Source organism: Panthera onca, chromosome A1, assembly GCF_046562875.1.
Source record: "Panthera onca isolate mPanOnc1 chromosome A1, mPanOnc1 haplotype 2, whole genome shotgun sequence".
NCBI lineage: Eukaryota > Metazoa > Chordata > Mammalia > Carnivora > Felidae > Panthera > Panthera onca.
Genome location: NC_138339.1, coordinates 165,531,086 through 165,543,830, shown reverse-complemented (window position 1 = coordinate 165,543,830; position 12,745 = coordinate 165,531,086). Strand labels below are relative to the sequence as shown.

Here is a 12,745-nt window from a genome sequence, read left to right as displayed (position 1 = left end):
CCACACTATAAAATGTCATTGCCATCTTCTGCAATTGATCCTAACAAGAATAAATATACAGGTTTATTTTATTTTATTTTATTTTATTTTATTTTATTTTATTTATTTGGGGGAGGGGGAGCACAGGTGCACAAATCGGGGAGAGGCAGAGAGAGAAAGGGAGAGAGAGCATCTCAAGAAGGCTCCGACTGATCAGCACAGAGCCCACTGTGGGCCTTGACCTCAGGAACTGTGGGGTCATGGCCTGAGCTGAACCCAAGAGCTCTAGTCAAATGAACCAAGCAGGTGCCCAAAGGTGTATTTTAACGGAACTGCGTGCTGGGAAAGGAGAAAGTGTACTGTATGGTTATGGAAATTCTTAAATGAATTCAGCAGCAGCAGCAGCAGAGTCTTGCCAGTTTGCCGAGATAAATGATTGTAGGAGACACAGCACAAGATATTAGAAGGAAATTAAAATGGATGGCTACCGATTGTGAGGATTTGCCTATATTTGTTACTGGACAAAAATGCGTAACTTTATGCTATAAGCAAGGTTAGAAATAAAATCCAGAGGTAAACTAGAATTTACATTGAATTTCAGCAACATGAAGATTTTAGTATGAGTGTGTTCCAAATATTGCATTTGGTCTTGATCTGAAATTTAAATTTAACAGGGGATCCTTTATTTTACCTGGCAAACCTACACGGAGGGGACCCTGGGGACTGGTGGCAGGTTGCCTGTCTCTACAGTCGTAACTGAAAGTACTTTACCTTCTACTGGGAGACACAGCTATGCACTTAGTAACTTGAAAGCATGAGGCAATGTCAAAGATTCCAAGGTAGGAACTTAAAATACTCTGAAACCTTTCAGAGAGAACCTTTAATTGGAACCGAAGGAATTAAGGGTGCCCGGATAGCTCAGTCCGTTAAGCGTCCATCTTTGGTTCCCGTCATGGTCTCACGGTTTGTGGGTTCGAGTCCCTCATCAGGGTCTGTGCTGACAGCTCAGAGCCTAGAGCCTGCTCCTAAGGAGCCTGTGACTCCCTCTCTCTGCCCCTCCCCCGCTCAGGTTCTGTCTTTCTCTGCCTCAAAAATAAACATTAAAAAAGATTTTTTAAAAAAAAGAACTGAAGGAATTAAAAAGGCCTTAATGGAATAAATGGCATGGGTACTGGGTTTCTAAAGGAAAGGAGAAGGAATGAAAATTGAGAGATAGGTATTTCAGGTTGTATCAACAATGCGGACAAATTACATAAATTCACACAAAATGCTTACTGATTACATAGCGACTAAAATTCTCTATTCTTGGGACTGGGAAAATTGCTTCTAGGAAAACGGAGGAGAAAAGGAAGGAGATGAAGGAGAAAGCCGTATCCTCCTAAAGCTTAAATAAGGAGAAGGGACCAAAATAACAACAACAACAACAAGAAACCAATAATTGATACGGGTAAAAAATGTAACGTTAAGTGTTTTACAAAGCATAAGAAAGTGAAGGAAGATTCAGAAATGATGGGTGATATAAAATGATCATAGGTAAGGTAGCACTTGAGTATTTGAAGGAAAAGGAGAGAAGTCATGGAACTCTCTGGAGAAGAATGTCCAACCAGAGAGCAAAGCTCAAGCAAGAGTTTGAGAGCAGGAGACACGTGGGATGAAGAGAGAACCGAGTAGGATGGGAGCAAGGGGGGGGGGGGGGGGGGCAAGGAAGGAAAAGACTGAATGCTTCAATCAGGTAAGTCTTAGTCTGTGGCATGGACTTTGGCTTTGTCTCCAAGTAGGAAAGTTCTTGAAGTTTCCCTGAGCAGAGAAATGACACGATGTGATCCGGTTCATAAATAAATGCTCAGTCCAGAGCAACAACAGTGGAAGCTGAAGAGCCAGTGAGGAAACCATCCGGATGCTTCCACAGGTAGCAGCCAATGAAGATGCTGTCCTGGTGTTTCCATGGCAGCAGCCAATGAGAAAGCTTCTGCGGTGTTTCCACTGTGATCGCCCAATGACAATGCGGCCCTGTTGTTTCTAATGAGAGAAGTGAGGGCTCAGATTACCGGATATGTAACAGACGTGGAACACGCCGGATTTGCTCATGGATCACAAGTGAAAGAAGGAGAAAACTCAGGGATGCATTCAAAGCAGAGAACCATAGAATGGCAAGAATCGTAGGACGTGTAAATGATACCATGAAGGGAGTGAGCGATGGACCAGAGCAAGAATAATTTCTCTCTGCAAAGTGGGTGACTTTTACAATGTTGGTGTGAAAAGATTGGGGTTAGATTCTATAAGCCATGGGGAACCATGCTTTTTTATATGACAGAATATATAAAAATAATAAGTTAAATAACAAGAGAGTGATACGATATAAATTGCCTCATCTTTTTTGGACTCAAAGTGGTCAATTTTGACTTAATCACACTGTTTTCTTCATACGGATCTCTATAAATCCTGCTCTCATTTTATGTACCACCTCCAGCCCCCGCCTGTTTTCTCCCCGTCCCCCCCAAAACTCCCAGGAAAATTACCCTTTTCTAAAACTTGGAGAGGTCATGATCGCAACATCTTTTCTCTTTCTATGTCCCTCCTTCCTTCCTTTCTGTAGAGTATTCCCTATGAGGGAGTGTAAAGGGGCATGGGTGTTCTCATACATCGATTTCGAGAACACTAAAATGTATGATTTTTGTGGGTGATAAACTGACATGATTCATCAGAAATTAAAATACACATACGCTTTGAATCAGAAAGCTTAGTTTATAAATGTGCCTTATAGAAATCGGCACAATTTTATGAGTATACAAAAGAATTATTATGCAGTATTATTTTTAATAACCAATAAAGTGAAACATGGAGATGCTTGAAACTGGAGTGTTACTGATATTAGTAAAGAGTTAAACAAATGAGGTGAATAGCTAACTACTTAATGAGAAACTTGAGTAGTTAGCCCTACTATAGTGGTAAAAAAAAAAAATGTTAGTTGCAAAGATAAGATCGTTTTTGTTAAAATAAAAGACAATTTACAAGTACATATTGTTTTTTCATATATTGATATATGTGACTTTTTTCTTGATAAAATTTTGTTTCTTTAATAGAACAGCATGCTCAATTAGAAACAAAGATACAATGCAATTAGGATAACAGTGGCTAACAGCCAAAACACATATTTTAAGTAATCTGATAATGCAGAAAATAGAAGTTTAACAATCATCAGATTCATAAATTACTTATTACAAACCAACAAGTTAAAATATTTTTGTCATGTTCAAAAGACTGAATCTGATGTTCTAACGTAAGGATTTAATCCCTTTGGGTATCAGAAGAAAGAAAAATGGCTGATACGTTGAAAGAATCTTCCCTGTAATCTTTGCTTGTAGCAAACATTTTTAGGCATTGTGTGCACTGGTGATATTAGCTCGAGATAATAAATTATCACAGCTAAAGCAAATGCAGAAGATTTTGCCCAAGGCAAAATACAACATGGTTTCAACAAGAGTTATAGTTCCACAAGGGCCATTGCGGTGAAACTTCATGGTGTTCCAAGAGCTGTTTTTAATGTAATAACAAATATTAAGCACTTACAAAATGCTTACCCTTAATTGGAATGAGTTTTGCCTGAAGATAGAATATAATTTATGTAATGTTATTTTGCTTGTCACAATTAAATAAATACATAGCTTAAATATGTGATGATTAGAAATCGCTTTGAGTGCTTCATAAGGTACATAATTTTAGAGGGGTTTATTAAATATATATAACTGCCATGCTAGTTCTCTTTTATAGAATTTTTATTTCGGAGAAATTTTTAACGTTGACTGATAGTGTATAAATAAATATATAAGCAAATCTGTTAAAACAACAGTGCCGCTTAGAAATCCAGCCTGGGTTTCCATTTAAAAGGTCTACGTCATCAAAGACCTGGCTTGTCAGACCACATAAAGCCAAAAGCAAATGCTCTCTCTCTTTTTAACAACCTTTTACTTGATTTTCACTCCTTTTTTTTTTTTCTGTCCCACATTTAATGTACTTTTGAGAGATAAGAAGATAAAAAGAGAGTTTTCTTGTTTTCAAAGCCCTGTACTGGTGGGGGTTATCTCCTTTTTGGGGGAAGTTACCATTTTTTGTTTACTCGTTTGGGAAAAATTATCTCAGGGAAGCAGTAAGCTTGTGATTCTCATATTCGAAGTCTGTGGTATTTAACACTGTTTCTGTACTATCAACCAAATTTGAGCCTGGAATAAAGAGGAATTATACATATTTTTTCCCAAACAAGGCTTAAATGCAAAATATCTAAATTATTTTAAAAAACGGTACCATTGCTGGGAAGCGTGATTCTATGGGCCTTTTGTTCTTCCAGAAGGGACTGGCTAAGATAAAACTTGGGGTTTTCAGTAACAAATCAGCTATGGTGACCTTTGTTCTGATATAAGATACCAGCTAAATGGTTCCATGGGATACATTCTCCTACTGATCTCTCTTAGCTATTGCTTCCAGACTAAAGAATTCAGCAAGAAATCTAATTAGTAAGCAAAGAGTAGCTTTGTGTGCTATACTTAGTTTGTACTAATCTTCATATATATCCAGTTCTTTCCAAATTGACTGCTCTGTATTAGTGGCATATCACTAAACACTGTTATAAATCTAATAACGTGATATGTTTAAGAAACTGTTGTTTATGTATGTAGTGTCTTCTGGATGCAGCCTCAATAATTATTTATATATCAGATGAAAAGAGAGTAAGAGGACTTTATTTATTTTTTTTTTTTTAAACTTTATTTATTTTTGAGACAGAGAGAGACAGAGCATGAACGGGGGAGGGTCAGAGAGAGGGAGACACAGAATCTGAATCAGGCTCCAGGCTCTGAGCTGTCAGCACGGAGCCTGACGCGGGGCTCGAACTCACGGACCATGAGATCATGACCTGAGCCGAAGTCGGACGCTTAACCGACTGAGCCACCCAGGCGCCCCAAGGACTTTAAAAAATATTAATAGAAATGTAGGAATAATCAAGTAAAAAGGAGGAAAATAAGAGTTCTGTATCTGGGCTAGATGGGGGATGGGCATTAAGGAGGGCACTTGTTATGATGAGCACTGGGTGTTCTATGTAAGTGATGAATCGCTAAATACTACTCAGGAAACAAATATGATACTATATATTAACTAACCAGAATTTAAATAAAAATCTGAACAGAAAAGAATGACATATCGACAGCGTTAAGCTGTGTCTATAGGCATAGTCTTTGCTAGTAATCAACGCAAGTTTAGATTTTGAATAGTGTGGTAGGCCCTTGAATACTTATCTGAGGCTATTTCCCAACAGTATTTTTTTAAAAGAAATGCATCAGGCTAAAATTTAATACAATTGGATTTTAAGGCTCATAAATGTAATCAGTATTTGTTGAGATTCATTATTTTTATTTACAATTTGAAAATTATGAGGGGAAAGGCATAATATATTCCAAATGCCAGTATGTCTTTTCATGAACTAAAAGTTTGGCTTCGGATCTTTTTAGGGTTTTTTTTTTCCTTATTTTAGAACAAGCTGAGTGGAAACATCTTTGTATTTTCTCATGAAACCCCACAGCATTAACTCTCTAGCCTTGAGATTCATTAGGACAATGTCATTACAACATTAACCCAATCAGGATTTTACAATGAGAAATTCTCCTCTCAATTTTCCACACTGTCTATTAAAATTTTTGATAAGTCCTATAATAACCTCTCATTAAGTAACTTGATCATTGATTTACAATTTTCATTTCCAGGCCACAGTGCATAGTGCCTTAAGTTGTATCCTCAAAGAAGTTGCAATCATAAGAGGGACATAAATCATTGAGTCATGTTTTAAGCAACAGGATGGGGTTAATATGTAATATTTCTTTATTGTTTTAATGTTTATTTTTGAGAGAGTTGGGGAGGGGCAGAAAGAGAGGAAGACACAGAACCCGAAGCAGGTTCCAGGCTCCCAGCTGTCAGAAAAGAGTCCGACTTGGGGCTCGAACTCACTAACAGAGAGATCATGACCTGAGCTGAAGTCAGGCGCTTAACTGAGCCACTCAGACGCCCCTAATATCTCTTAATATTTCCTGAAATGGTAAAGTATTCAATGGCACTCTACTCTGCATGGTTCAAAATACCTATGAGTCTATGATTTTCTCAGAGTGATATGTATAGTAATCCTTTGTATATTCAATTTAAAAATGGGGACATGAAGACATATACATACAATATAAATATGTAAATACATTTATAATTACACATATAAATATAAAAATAATATATATGTTTATATTGTTTATACATAGGCTACTCCCTTGTCCCACGTAGCACAGCTCTTAAATGATGGCAATGGAATCAAAACTAAAGTCCTTCAAACACTAAAGTAATACTTTCATGTTTTAGGAAACACTTAACAATTGCGTAATCTCCTGCATTTTGAATAGTTTATTCTAGTCAATTGTATTGATTTCACTAAACAGGAAAAATATATTGTTTTTTTTTTCCCTTGAATCCTTCAAGTTTCTGATTGTATTCTAGGTTATTTTTATCATATTTCTCTCCAAAGTAACTTTAAAAAGTATTTTTTCGAGCCCAAGTGGTTATTCTTTCGGAACCCGTGCCCGCAATTCAGGTTGGCGGATAAAGCAGAGGACAGACAGTCTTTTTCATTAAGTAACTTTAAGACACTATGGTGTTTATTTCTACAGATGTAAAAACTGAATGAATTGAAAGAAGAGGGGTTTGGATTCTTCGTTAGTATATCCTTGTTAGCCTGTCCCTGGTGCAGGTAGTGTGTCAAGAACTTGATATTTTCAGAACTTTCCCAGCAATGATCTTTTGTCACTGACTATTATGATTTGAAGGCACCTCACACAGAGAAGACGTGACCTTAAGTGTGGAGAGTCAGAGAGAATGTGGAGATTTTTACTAAATTTCAGACAAGTTGTATGTGTGGGTGTGTGTATGTTTAGTGGATGAATGCAAACAGATGTCTGGTGAATACCGTTAGCAAGGAAGGGGGATAGATAGATAGATAAAATAGATTATCTTTTTCCTTTCTTTTCTTTTTAAACAAATCATCTCACATTTTTATTGAAAAGAAAAAAAAAATACATGTTTCAAAAGAGACGGAAAATACGTCCGATGAAGCATAATGCGTGACATTTCTTCGTTTCCTGAGAGAGACAGGCATCTAAGGATATAAATTCTGGGGGAAGATGTCTCTTTTCTGTTGTGCTAGTGCAACGGGGAAAGAACAGAATCCTGATAGTGACATCATTTTATTTCCACGTGACTCTTCCTTTGGCAAGGCCCGCCTTTCAAAACCTAGGCACCAGGGTGACACAGCAGGCTGCTGGCATGAAGGTGACCTAGGTTCTGGAGGAATTTCAAGGCTCTGTTTCATGGGCAACTGGAGACTAGGAAGATTGCCGTGTTAACGCAATTGATATTCAAGGGAGTAGGTATATTCATGGCTTTTAGAAGGGTATTACTTGCTGTTAGGCTGGGGGAGAATTCCACCTGAGAGCACAATGTTGTCATCAGGAAGTACAGTCAGCCTTGATCTAAATGAGATCCCAAACAACCGAGATTCCTAAAGCCAATGCATATGTTCTTGTCGTATATATTTTTTGAATCATATATTTTATGTTTCGACACTCTCTGCAGACATCACATGCAAGCTGCATACATTGATTCCGATCTTCCTGGCTGATTATTTCTCCTCTTGGTAGTAAGTCAGACACTCAGGGAGATATTTGTTTTTCACATGAGGCTATAGCATATTGAAATGGCCAAGATCATCAAGCCACATCCAGAACAAATCAACAGTAAATAGAGGCTTTGGCAGTAAAGATGAAATGTGGGAAAGATCAGACTGTACTCCTTTCTAATCTTATATTCTCACCCCATCCTTCTCTGTGCCTGGCACGGTGTCCCGCTCAGGATTAAGGTTAGATAAATATATTTCAAAGTGATTGAACAGGTATTCAATAAATTCATATAGGATGAAGGAATAAATGAATACATGAAGAAATCTGTCCTTCTGTGTGGATCCAATCCTGGAAATGAATATTCTGCTACATAAGACATGAAAAGAGACAGACACGAGGAACATTCTGTGGGAAAGATTTTACCAGAGCTGGGATGGCTTCATAGGTAAGAGGTATGGAACAGGACAATTTCCCTTTGGGTCATTCAACTTGTATTCCGTGCCATACAGATCAGATTAACAAAATAAGAAATTATCAATGTATCTGTTGTTATGTTGATCAATAAGATCAAAATACGTCTTCAGAAATAGTCTAATAAATATTCTTACTTATGACTTTTAAGAAATAGTTGATAGTTGGTCAAAAAAGTAACGGTATCATTGTCTGACACCTGAGAAAAATAAATCTATAAACACAATACTTCAAAAGACCTTTAGAAATTAGAAATATTCTCTTGAAGAATTAAAGACAGTACTAGAAAACATTAGAAAAAAAGGAAATGTGCTACATTGAGAATGGCAAAAGATGTCCCCGCCGACAGTCTAACAGAGAAAATGGTCAGCAAGAAATATAAGGACCTTATGTCATACAGTTTTCTGAGTCGCTAAACTACTCCATCTATGGAAACTAAACAAACGCAAATAATAGCGATAATAGAAAATGGAATATGGGATGAAAGTAACCAATGATACTTATTATTCTCTGCTTGGGTAGGGAATTTTCTGTCTTTATTAGAGAGACATTGCAGAGGGTCACTGAGGGGTGGGGGAGGCTTTGAGGCCGTGTCCTTCCCTCAACCCCCAGCTCCAACCCTTAATTATGTCATCTTGGCTCTGTTTACAATTTCTATGCCTCAGTTTTCCCTTATAGACAGTAGAACTACATTATCACTTATGATACATCATCAAAATGAAATATTTATGATATATCCCCAATAATAAAAATGTGTAGCCTTGTGACCATGTTCAATGCATAATTTTTACCATTTTGAGAACATGTGGGAAGACATTGATTATGGAAACAACAGCTTTTCGGAAACACAGTAAATAGGATTAGATTTAAGAAAACTTACGCTGTGAGTTTATATTGAAGAATTGCAAATATTTAACTCTGAAACCATTCATTCAAATAAGATGATTCTTTTTTCATGAGTATAATATATGATCAAGGTAGTAGTTTCTTTTCTCCATATCTACACTAGAACAAACAACAAATAATCTTAAATATGAATTGGGGCAAATTGGTGTTGGACACACAAAGAATATCTTGATTACATGTTGGTAGACATTATATCAACTTTGCATTAAATGTTTAGAATATATGTAATTATGGAAATTATATTCTACATTTCTAAGAATAAGATAGCTATAGTCATATTTTTAAATTTTTTAAAACGTTTTATTTATTTTTAACACAGAGACAGAGTATGAGAGGGGATGGGGCGGAGAGAGAGGGAGACACAGAATCCGAAGCAGGCTCCAGGCTCTGAGCTGTCAGCACAGAGCCCAACGCGGGGCTCGAATTCATGAACTGCGAGATCATGACCTGGGCCAAAGTCGGATGCTCAACCGACTGAGCCACCCAGGTGCCCCAGCAACAGTCATATCAAAAAAAATGCTAACACTTATATAGCAATTACTATAAGCCATAGACTCTTCTAAGCTCCTTACTTATATTGTCTGAAAAACAAGAGATACATCCAAATGTTATCTCTCTAAACTCGTAACTCAGTTCATGGGTTGTAGTTCTCAGCGTTCTTTAGACTTAGTACAGTTCAAGGGAAATTGGAGAGAATTAAATACGGCTTACAGAAAAAGCACGAATATGCTTTCAGGTATGCACGTGCAACAGGACAAGAGAAGGAAATTCAAGACTCAGTGAAAATCAACAGTTTAAAGTAGCCAGCATTGCTGCGGATTATATGGCCGGAGAACCCAAATCGCTCCTTTCAAGTCAAGTCCTGGGGTAATTCGCACGGCTTCCTTCAAAGACTAATTCATTTAACACAGAACAGTACGGTTCAGAGCTGAAGTAATAGTTAACATATTGCTTAACTCTAGCCTGGACTGTTCTTAACACTCATATCCTCTTTATTAAAGGATTGCTAGAGAGTCTGAAGCAAATACATATTTTAAGAGGTTTTGTTTTTTCCTAAACTTGGGACTGGGGGAGGGTCCAATTTTAAAAACAATTACAAGAGAGATTTAGTTTATATAACATAGCATTGTGTTGGGAACTAATAGGCTTTTTTTTTTTTTTTATAACTGTGATAGTGGGTGCTCTGGCTCCAAGCTTCAAACTTAAAGATCCAAGATTCCTGAAACTCAGAAAATCTCTAGGAGTGAAAGTCAACTTCCTCTTTAAGTGTTCCCCGGGCACACGTATTTCATGTTGTGGCTGTTGTTGACCAAAATGACAGATATCAGATGAATTACTCCTTTTCTGAGAAGCACAATGCTTTTTATACTAATTTTGATGTTTGGAATGGAATCAGAAAAGGCTGGGAGTGTAAAGAAAAGGGAAAAGAATGTTGCTATTAGAGTGCAAAGGGCAACAGGCCATCCTTGCCTCTGTATTTTGGGCACAGATTGATCATTAAATACTTTTTGGTACCTCTTGACTAAAGACATTTTATATCCCGGATTAAGAAACCTCCTAATGAATGAAAGAAAAGGAGGGGAGGGGCCGGCAAGGAAGGGGATGGGGAGGAGGAAGGGGAAGGGAGGGGAGAGGTAGGGGAGGGAAGAGAGGGAGAGAGGAAGACTAGAAGAAAACAACAGGTTGAGGCAAGAATTCACCTAATGGATTTAACAAGCATAACAGAGAATTTGTTTCTAGCCATATGCCATATTTGGGGAAACTCATTCTGAAATAATTTCAGTGTTTTTTGGTGTCTTCCTTTCATTAATTCACAACCATCTGTCACTCCATAGAAGTGTGATGCACATACCCTAATGAATGCCTCAGAGCAACGCTGATCATTCTGTACATTATTTTTATCAGTTGGATGTCTGAAGTGGGATCATCATTCTTATCATCATCTTGTTTTTTTGACCCGTAGACGGATTCTTGAGTCTAACGTTTCAATTCCCATAGAAAGAAAATACAACTAAGTTTCTATAGTGAGGATTTGCCCTCAGGCAGCCTCTGGGGCCTTTGGAAGAATGGCCTGTGTTCACCCCCACACTGTGTTCCTCTTTGCTACTCAGTCCCGTTGTGACGAAGGCTTCTGAACCGGTCGCTTTCACATCTGTCATTAATTCCTCCTTTGGCAAACTCAGAATCCGGGAATGACGCTGACCTTCATCCTTGAAAGAGCGCTTTTATCATTTGGGCGGAAATATATTTGCATATACTTGTAGCATTTGTTTAATGAAGTAGACTTGAAAAATATCACCTTCCGCAAGTATAACCAAAAAGCTAATAAATCACTGCTGTCACTTCTTAACAAAATATTAGCTTAATAAAGGGCAGAGACCATACTCACTTCAATTTTATCTAATCATAAGCACACCTTTACGGAAAAATAATTTACATATATTGTATTCGATTCCACGTACGGGAAATGTATATCTTATTTTTCTAATTAACGGCTAGCGTCATGCTTTTAAAAAAAGAAAAAAAAACTTTTATTTGTATATGAATAACCTTGGGTTCTGGGTAACACGCAGATGCTGTTTCAGCAGGTTTGAGGGTGAAGGACGGGGATTCTCATTTCTAACAAGCTCTTTGGGGCTGCTGGAGCCCCGCGCTCACAGAATTATTTTTAGTAGCAAGGTGTTAGAACGCCCCAATGCATTATTACCCTTTTGAAGCTCCCTTTTTTCACAGTTATCCTTAAATCCCCAAAATTTATTCAGGCAAAAGGGGCTTGCTTGTAATGATGGGCAGAGAGCCAGCTGGGAACTTTAGTTATGCTGACGATTGGACGGCTGCCTTGTCCCCTTGAGTCCCTGACTTTCCTCTTCGAAGGGACCCTCCGTGGCCCCTGGGCAGTTCCATGGTGCAACGGCACTCATTCTCGGGCTGCAGCACACACTTTTCTCACCTCACACACACACATACTCACTCTTCTCCAGCACAAAGCACAGTTTCAGGGCAATTGCTTGGAAAGGGGCTTTCAGCCGTGGCCAAAGACTTTCTCAGAATTGCCCATACTTCCTCCCTGACTTACGCATCCACCAAAACGCTTAGTTTCTTCCCTGATCCCAGGTCTTCAGTACAGAGTGAATGTAAGATAACAACAGCAGCAATGACAAGACCAGCATCTTTAAGGGTTGTGCCCCTGCTCCAAGGAGCTGACGAGCCAGCCGTGTTTGGCTCCAGCTTCCTACTGGGTCACTAGGAACCTAATGGCCTGAGTTTGTATCACAAACACCATTCCAGCGACCTTTTCATCTGGACAGAAGATGAATTTTTCCTCTGTTGAAAAAATGAGAGGGGTGCTTGGGTGGCTCAGTCGGTTAAGGGTCTGACCTTAGCCCAGGTGATAACCTCACAGCTCGTGGGTTCGAGCCCCGTGTCGGGCTCTGTGCTGACAGCTCAGAGCCTGGAGTCTGCCTTGGATTCTGTGTCTCCTTCTCCCTCTGCCCCTCCCCTGTTTGTGCTCTCTCTCTCTCTCTCTCTCTCTCTCTCAAAAATTAATAAAAATTTTGAAAAAAATTGAGAGAAAAAACATATCCCTGCTACTATTTCTGAATCTTGAACTACTGTATGTGAGATTGATTGATAATTTAAGTTGTATTCACATCACTGTTGCTATGTTGGTGCTTATGAGGGGTTATGGC

The 12,745-nt window shown here is 38.3% G+C and overlaps 1 long non-coding RNA gene across 1 annotated transcript; it reads left to right on the top strand.

Moving 5' to 3' along the window:
* Positions 1–2,023: 2,023 nt before the first annotated feature.
* Positions 2,024–9,977, top strand: LOC132680258 (uncharacterized). The gene is made up of 3 exons (XR_009610592.1): positions 2,024–2,209; positions 7,973–8,124; positions 9,793–9,977. It is a non-coding gene; the product is annotated as an uncharacterized LOC132680258 (long non-coding RNA).
* The last annotated feature ends 2,768 nt before the right edge of the window (positions 9,978–12,745 follow it).